Here is a 9,485-nt window from a genome sequence, read left to right as displayed (position 1 = left end):
TTGATTAGGTGTTCAGGGGTCTTATGGCTTGGGGGTAGAAGCTGTTTAGAAGCCTCTTGGACCTAGACTTGGCACTCCGGTATCGCTTGCCGTGCGGTAGCAGAGAGAACAGTCTATGACTAGGGTGGCTGGAGTCTTTGACCATTTTTAGGGCCTTCCTCTGACACCGACTGGTTTAGAGGTCCTGGATGGCAGGAAGCTTGGACCCAGCGATGTACTGGGCCGATCGTGTTACCCTCTGTAGTGCCTTGTGGTCGGAGGCCGAGCAGTTGCCATACCAGGCAGTGATGCAATTGCCAGTAATCTACTGTATGTATCCACATGGCTGACGATAAGAGAGAAAAATGACAACACTGGAATAATGAATAGTGAATTTCCATTTCTAGCCTGTCATGTGAAACAGCTTAAAAATATACAGCGGGGAGAACAAGTATTTGATACACTGCCGATTTTGCAGGTTTTCCTACTTACAAAGCATGTAGAGGTCTGTAATTTTTATCATAGGTACACTTCAACTGTGAGAGACGGAATCTAAAACAAAAATACAGAAAATCACATTGTATGATTTTTAAGTAATTAATTTGCATTATAATTCACTGTATCACAATTGCAGTGGGTCAGAACTTTACATACACTAAGTTGGCTGTGCCTTTAAACAGCTTGGAAAATTCCAGAAAATGATGTCATGGCTTTAGAAGCTTCTGATAGGCTAATTGACATCATATGAGCCAATTGGAGGTGTACCTGTGGATGTATTTCAAGGTCTACCTTCAACCTCAGTGCCTCTTTGCTTGACATCATGGGAAAATCAAAAGAAATCAGCCAAGACCTCAAGACAAAATTGTAGACCTCTACAAGTCTGGATCATCCTTGGGAGCAATTCCCAAATGCCTGAAGGTACCACGTTCATTTGTACAAACATTAGTACGCAAGTATAACACCATGGGACCACGCAGCCATCACACCACTCAGGAAGGAGACGCGTTCTGTCTCCTAGAGATAAACGTACTTTGGTGCGAAAAGTGCAAATCAATCCCAGAACAAAAGCAAAGGACCTTGTGAAGATGCTGGAGGAAACAGGTACAAAAGTATCGATATCCACAGTAAAACGAGTCCTATATCGACATAACCTGAAAGGCCGCTCAGCAAGGAAGAAGCCACTGCTCCAAAACCGCCATAAAAAAGCCAGACTACGGTTTGCAACAAAGATCGTACTTTTTTGAGAAATGTCCTCTGGTCTGATGAAACAAAAATAGAACTGTTTGGCCATAATGACCACATGTTTGGAGGAAAAAGGGGGAGGCTTGCAAGCCGAAGAACACCATCCCAACCGTGAAGCATGGGAGTGGCAGCATCATGTCGTGGGGGTGCTATGCTGCAGGAGGGACTGGTGCACTTCACAAAACAGATGGCATCATGAGGACTGAAAATTATTTGGATATATTGAAGCAACATCTCAAGATGTCAGGAAGTTAAAGCTTGGTCGCAAATGGGTCTTCCAAATGGACAATGACCCCAAGCATACTTCCAAAGTTGTGGCAAAATGGCTTAAGGACAACAAAGTCAAGGTATTGGAGTGGCCATCACAAAGCCCTGACCTCAATCCTATAGAAAATGTGTGGGCAGAACTGAAAAAGTGTGTGCAAGCAAGGAGGTCTACAAACCTGACTAAGTTACACCAGCTCTGTCATGAGGAATGTGCCAAAATTCACCCAACTTATTGTGGAAGGTTACCCGGGAAGGTTACCCGAAACGTTTGACCCAAGTTATACAATTTAAAGGCAATGCTACCAAATACTAATTGAATGTATGTATGCTTCTGACCCACTGGGAATGTGATGAAAGAAATACAAGCTGAAATAAATCATTCTCTCTACTATTATTCTGACATATCACATTCTTAAAATGATGTGGTGATCCTAACTGACCTAAAACAGGGAATTTGACTAGGATTAAATGTCAGGAATTGTGAAAACTGAGTTTAAATGTATTTGGCTAAGGTGTATGTAAACGTCCGACTTCAACTGTGTATATATGTAACCGATGTGAAACGGCTAGTTAGTTAGCGGTGGTGCGCGCTAATAGCGTTTCAATCGGTGACGTCACTCGCTCTGAGACTTGAAGTAGGGTTTCCCCTTGCGTCGCAAGGGCCGTGGCTCTTGTGGCGCGATGGGTAACGATGCTTCGGTGGGTGTCAGTTGTTGATGTGTGGAAGGGTCCCTGGTTTGAGCCCGGGTTGGGGCGAAGAGAGGGACGGAACCTGCACTGGTACATTGATGCTGTTGACCCGGATCATTGGTTGCTGCGGAAAAGGAGGAGGTCAAAGGGGGGGGTGAGTGTAACCGATGTGAAATGGCTAGTTAGTTAGTGGTGGTGCGTGCTAATAGCGTTTCAATCGGTGACGTCACTCGCTCTGAGACTTGAAGTAGGGTTTCCCCTTGCGTCGCAAGGGCCGTGGCTTTTGTGGCGCGATGGGTAACGATGCTTCGTGGGGTGTCAGTTGTTGATGTGTGCAAGGGTCCCTGGTTCGAGCCCGGGTTGGGGCGAAGAGAGGGACGGAACCTACACTGTTACATATATATATATATATATATATATATATACTGACAGTATTTCCCCACTTAGGCTTTGCAATGTTGCCAGTTTGTTTCTGCTTTAGACAATTTATAGTTGTATTTATTGGCTAGGCAATAACGTAGCATTGTGACATCAGAAACAGTGAGACACCCATAATAGGAGGTGTACTTAGGAGACTAACAGACACACGAATGTAAGACTCATGTCTCCTCTTCCCCCCAGGCACTAAGTATCATCCACCTGCCACATTACCTCCTCTCTGAAACTGAACAATACAGAACCAGAGATGATCACAATGACTTTCAAATTAGTTGCCTTTCTTCTCCGGGAACAGAGATCTCTCACTTCTCTCACAAAGGAGAGGAAGAGGAAGAGAAAACATCTCTCCTCATACCTCTTTTAGGTCCTGATCAAACAATTGTTCACTAGACTCTGTGGGTGTCCCAGACAACACGTCTCCAGAACTCTTACGTGATTCAGAATAAAGCATTTTGTTGTTGATTGTAGGAAAAGGGGAGTGTGTGCATTGTACTTGTGAGTTTAACTTAGTGTTATTTTGAAAGTCAAGACCAGTTCTTGATCACTGACCTGTTGATCATTGGACATTTGGAACAGCCAGCCCACCATTTATGTCATCTAAGGTAATTTTCTAGATATTTCTTTTAAAATAAGAAAACAAAGTATGAATGCTACCCTATTCTATCAAGAGAGACCACCAAATCCCAGGGATGAAACTGCAAATGGTAAGAGGAACTTCTCAGATCCTCCTCTTCTTCTCTTCTCTCTTGACCTAAATGTTTCGATCCCAACCACCAGCTACACGACAGAAAGGAAAGGCAAAGAAGGTCAGCTCAACCTCCCCCAATCTGAACCTTAACCATGAGAGGGAAAATGCTAAACTGACATTACATCAGCAGTTGTAGGAAAAATCCACTCCAACACTATGTTGTCATTGTTTTCATTAGTCCACTGTTCATACAGTCCCAAAATGTTTTGTCATGTCAGCGGTCAAGTTTTCAAGATATTGGACTTTTAAAAAGCAGTGTGACATGACACGTAATCATAATGATGTGTTTTGCATTATATGATGCATTTTGCACTTTGCTTCTTGAAAGTCCAAGATCTTGAAAACTTGACTGCTGACATGCAAAACAGTGTGGGGCTGTATCAACAGCGGACTAATGAAAACAAATCCCACAATATTGTTTTTGAGTGGAGTTTTCCTTTAAAGGCAACTTCTTGCTGGTCCAGATCGACCACAGAGAGAACACCTCTGAAAGAGGTAGTGGGGTTCACTCTAGCTCAGGTTCTGCAGAAGTGAAACTGTTGGGGGAGTGAGGACAAAGCCATTCTGGTAAATGAGTCACTCATTCTGACTGGAAAAGGTGTCCTGTCGTGGAATAAAAGTTAATGTGGCCATTAGTGATTGGCCCGAAAGGGTTCTGTTTTGACCTTACCAGGCAGTATGGTGTTTGTCTCATGATCGCTAACGGCCACATCAAACCAGGATCAATCTACATAACAAAGCTGAATTCCATTTCAAAGCCAGATATACACACAGTGTACAAAACATTAGACATTCCCAATATTGATTTGCACCCCCTTTTGCCGTCAGAAAAGCCTCAATTAGTAAGGGCATGGACTCTACAAGGTGTCGAAAGTGTTCCACAGGGATGCTAACCCATGTTGACTCCAATGATTCCCACAGTTGTGTCAAGTTGGCTGGATGTCCTTGGGGTGGTGAACCATTCTTGATATACACGGGAAACTGTTGAGCGTGAAAAACCCAGCAGCGTTGCCGTTCTTGACACACTCAAACCGCTGCTCCTGGAAGCTACTACCATACCCCGTTCAAAGGCACTTAAATATTTTGTCTGGCCCATTTACCCTCAATGGCACACATACACAATCCATGTCTCAATTATCTCAAGGCTTAAAAATCCTTCTTTAACCTGTCTCCTCCACTTCATCCACAGCCTTTACCTGGTCAGTCGATGTAATGGAAAGAGTTCCTAATGTTTTGTACACTGTGTATTTTGGTGAATTTATTGAACAACAGCAGCTAGAGCTGTAGGCAGTTACTGCCACCATTTTGTGTTTTTTTACTTAATGTGTTATTATCGTTCGATTTCAAATACAGACTCTTCCTCTGCCTTATTCAATGTACATTTCTACCATTCCTTTCTTCTCCCCTGGCCAGACCTTCTGTCTGTTCTCATGGGGATGATCGTGTCCTTGCAACTTGGTTGTAATTGTCATCAGAGCCCCAAACTGGGTTGTAGATTTCCAAACTGTTATTAGAGTCCTGAGAGTGTTTCAGTGTGCAGTTTGACATTACATTTGAACAATATGTAATAATAGATGGGTGTAATATCAGTAATCACCATGAATGGCTCAGTTGAACTATACAGATTCATTTACATTACATTTTACATTTTAGTCATTTAGCAGACACTCTTATCCAGAGCGACTTACAGTAGTGAATGCATACATTTCATGCATTTTTTTCCGTACTGGTCAGTGGGGATAGATTGTACACACAAATCAGGCTACATTTAGCTTGGAATAAAGAGGAACCAGTTTACGGGATGAAAGCCACTTAAGGTACTGAAAAAGATTACTTCTGGATTCTTTATCACCGCCTCACAGTCACGGAGAAAAACCTTTTTAGACCTGGAAGGTCAATAAAAAATAATAGTTTGTGACTTGAAATGGTAAAAATAAACTGGTAGGATATCAAACTGCAAGGATAACTCTTATGTCTGCTTGAATCAATGCATAATGTGTAGAGATATTGCTGTCAGGCCTTTATAAAATGCTGTAAGACTATTGAAGTTGGGTGTGTAGCTTCTCTCCCTCTTTGCATTCACTATAGCCAGGAACACATAAAGTTGCACAGAGGCAATAGTGTCTGTCTCTGGATGAGGGACAGCATTCTGTCTGCAGCCCCACTGTTGTGACCAAAACGGTTCACTCCCTGTGTGTTCTCTTTGGCACGTTTCTCAGGTAAGGACTTCCTGTATCAGTGGTCACTGGACTAAAGCGTACAGAAATTATTCCCGCTTTTGTTCAATAACAACGACCCACCCAGGGCACGACCTGTCACCTCCCTAGACCAAGAAGTTACATACATCAGTCATGGTTTCCCCTAGTAAGAAAACATTCCACTGTTAGCTTACATCAAATGTTATTTGATTTAGCTAACAAATAGATTACACTATGTTTTGAATATAAAAACATTGGCTCAAAGTCAAGGACTGTGATCTGACACAAATACCTTAGACTACTTTAGTAGCTATATTGTCTTTGGTTAGAAAGGCCTGCTCTATGCCTTACCATTGGTAAATTCATTTATTCAATTGATTCAGAGAAGATAAGGCCATTAAAGTTCTCTAGAATTTGAGGTATATGTGAGTGGTGGATTCAGGGTGGAATACATACCAGTTACAGTAACTTGTGTCAATTGCAATACAGTTAGGGAAATGAACTAACTATTATCCTAAATTGGCTACAATGACTGGCACAGTAAACAGTAAAGAATAATGCTATAGACACAGCAAGTTGCACTTCAAAATCAAGAGGACCATAATGGATGGAAGTACTTTACATGTATTGAATGAAATGGGTTTGTCTCCCTCTCGTTAGCTTCAAGTTTGTGGAGAGGTGGCAGCTGCACTTAAATAAGTTGGTATTGATACCCGCACAACTACCTTCTGGGTCCTTTTTTTTTGCAGGGGAAGCAAACGTTTTGTTAGGGCAGCTGAGATCGACAGGAGAGCCTGTCATTTCATTGGCTCATCCGCAGCCACAGTACCTGAACAGGTGACAGAGGGCAAGGTATGACATCAAGATCATAAATAGCACACAATGTAACGAAAAAGAAAAACACACATTTCTTCTTTTTTTATATTACATTTTTAATTGTGTTTCTCCAAACATCCACATACAAACAACAACTTACAGACGGACACAAATGACTACATCTCATCTGCATGCTCAGTCTCCCATCCCTAGTGTCTGCATTGTTTGCCACATGGCCTTAAATTGGGTATCTCACTAGCCCCCTGAAGAAAATAGGCATTCCTTATTGGACAAGTCCAGGTAGTCCCTCCCCGTTTCAGTCCGTTTGGTGTCTGATGAATTCGACCCTAATAACTTCAATAACCACGTTTCCATCCACAGTATTTAGGGGAGTAAAGTCATACGGTATATAACAAAAACTTCAATAACCATGTTTCCATCCACAGTATTTAGGGGAGTAAAGTCATACTGTATATAAAAAAACTTAGATAACCACGTTTCCATCCACAGTATTTAGGGGAGTAAAGTCATACTGTATATAAAAAAACTTCAATAACCACGTTTCCATCCACAGTATTTAGGGGAGTAAAGTCATACTGTATATAAACAAAAAATCATGACAGCTGTGATGGAAACAAGTGTCGGTGTAATTTTTATATAATAGCCATCATATAGAAGTACATTTTGAGTCATGTGATGATATGGTGTGGGGTCCTCTGACTGTGACTCAGGAAACCATGCAGTTTATTAGGCTACAGATTAAATAAATTATAAACTTCACAGGGTGCTGAAAGTGCATGGTGATGAGCTTGATGCTGCTTTACAATAAATATTGAGGGTCTTATTCTGATGACCTGATCGATACTTGACTGCAGTTTGACAAATATTCTCTGATTGGCTATCCATAACAATCTCATGTAGACTAGCCAACCAGCACTGTATATGCGAGCTGTTGGTCACAGCACAGGTGTCTATTTAATGCAACAGTGTGACAAAACTATTGGTAGAGTTGAAAATACAATAGAAACACATTGAACTTAAGATTTTTATTTGGTGCAGTCGAGGAGGAGATGCACTGCAGTAATTAATGCAACTGGTGGCCACACCAGATACTGACTGTTACTTTTGATTTTGACCCCCCCTTTTGTTCAGGGACACATTATTCAATTTCTGTTAGTCACATGTCTGTGGAACTTATTCAGTTTATGTCTCAGTTGTTGAATCTTGTTATGTTCATACAAATATTTACAAGTTTGTTGAAAATGAACACAGTTGACAGTGAGAGGACGTTTCTTTTTTTGCTGAGTTTAGCTGTAAATAGACCAATGAAATCAAGCCACAGACATCTGTGTGTTTCCTTTAAAACTATAGGCCAATATCTAGTGACCGGCGGTGCTTGTCATTATACGCTGATGAAGAGAGGTTTGCTGTCAAAACGTTGGTATTAAATTACTGCATCTCAGCACCTAGTGTGCGGCTCTCCTTTTCTTTTTGGAATCTAGTGTGTACCTTCAGATTGAGAAAATTAACAAAGTTAGAATTTCTCACTTCTCCCATTGAATTCCCAAACCAGGGCCTGGTCTGCTTAGTCTGATTCACAAGCGTTCCCGGATGTTTCGCGATGTTGCCTCTCGGTTTAGATACTGTTTGAGGGTTTCCCCAATTCTGTTTCATTCAGTAGGGTTATGGATCAATGTTGCCATCTACTGGAAGAACTATACATTACACAGGAGTGAAGCCATACATCTTAGACTCATAATAGCTAGACTTTGATTTCATGAAATTGTACTGAACGAAATATAAAACACATGTAAAGTGATAAAATAAAGATCCCAGAAATGTTCAATGGGCATGAAAAGCGTATTTCTGTAAAATTCTTTGCGCAAATGTTTACATCCCTGTTTGTGAGCATTCCTCCTTTGCCAAGATAATCCATCCACCTGATTGATGTGGCATTTCAAGCTGATTAAACAGCATGATCATTACACAGGTGCACCTTGTGCTGGGGACAATAAAAGGCCACAAAATTAGCAGGATGGTCAAGACCACAGATGTCTCAAGTTGAGGGAGTGTGCAATTGGCATGCTGACTGCAGGAATGCCAATCAGAGCTGTTGCCAGATAATTGAATGTTAATTTCTCTACCATAAGCCAATTCCATCAATTTCGATCATTTGGCAGTACGTCCAACCGACCTCACAACTACAGACCACACGTAACCAAGCCAGCCCAGGATCTCCACATCCAGCTGCGTCACCTGCGGGATCATCTGAGATCAGCCACCCACACAGCTGATGAAACTGGGTGCGCACAACGGAAGAATTTCTGCACAAACTGTCTCAGGTAGGCGCATTGTCCTTACCAGGGTCTTGACCTGACTACAGTTTGGCGTCATAACAGACTTCAGTGGACAAATGGTCACCTTCAATGGCCACTGGCATGGTGAAGCGTGCTCATCATGGATGACTCACAGTTTCAATGGGCAGATCGTATGTCATGCGGGCGAGTGGTTTGCTGATGTCAACGTTGTGAACAGAGGGGCTTTGGAATGGGCAAGCATTAGCTACAGACTAGTATTTAAATCAATGTCAATTTAAATGCAGTGATCCTTTGAGATTTTGAGGCCCATTTATGTCATCCATCCACCACCGTCACCTCATGTTGCAACATAATGCACAGCCCCACGTCACAAGGATCTGTACACAATTCCAGGAAGCTGAAAATATCCCAGTTATGCCATGGCTTTACAGATGTCACCCATTGAACATGTTTGGGATGCTCTGGATCGGTGTACGACAGAGCATTCCAGTTCCCGCCAATATCCAGCAACGTCGCACAGCCATTGAAGAGTGGTACGACATTCCACAATCAGCCTGAGCAACTCAATGCATAGGTGTCACACTGCATTATGCAAATGGTTGTCACACCAGATACTGACTTTGCTGCTCCATGTCCCTACGTTTAAGTTATCTGACCAACAGTCATGCAAAATCCATAAATTAGGGCCTGATGAATTTATTTGACTGATTTCCTTACTCAGTAAAATCTTTGAAATTGTTACATTTATATTTTTGTTCAGTCTAAATTCATTGGATTTTCACATTTTGC

Source organism: Salmo trutta, chromosome 9, assembly GCF_901001165.1.
Source record: "Salmo trutta chromosome 9, fSalTru1.1, whole genome shotgun sequence".
Classification (NCBI taxonomy): Eukaryota; Metazoa; Chordata; class Actinopteri; order Salmoniformes; family Salmonidae; genus Salmo; species Salmo trutta.
Note: the sequence above shows the minus strand (reverse complement) of the source record.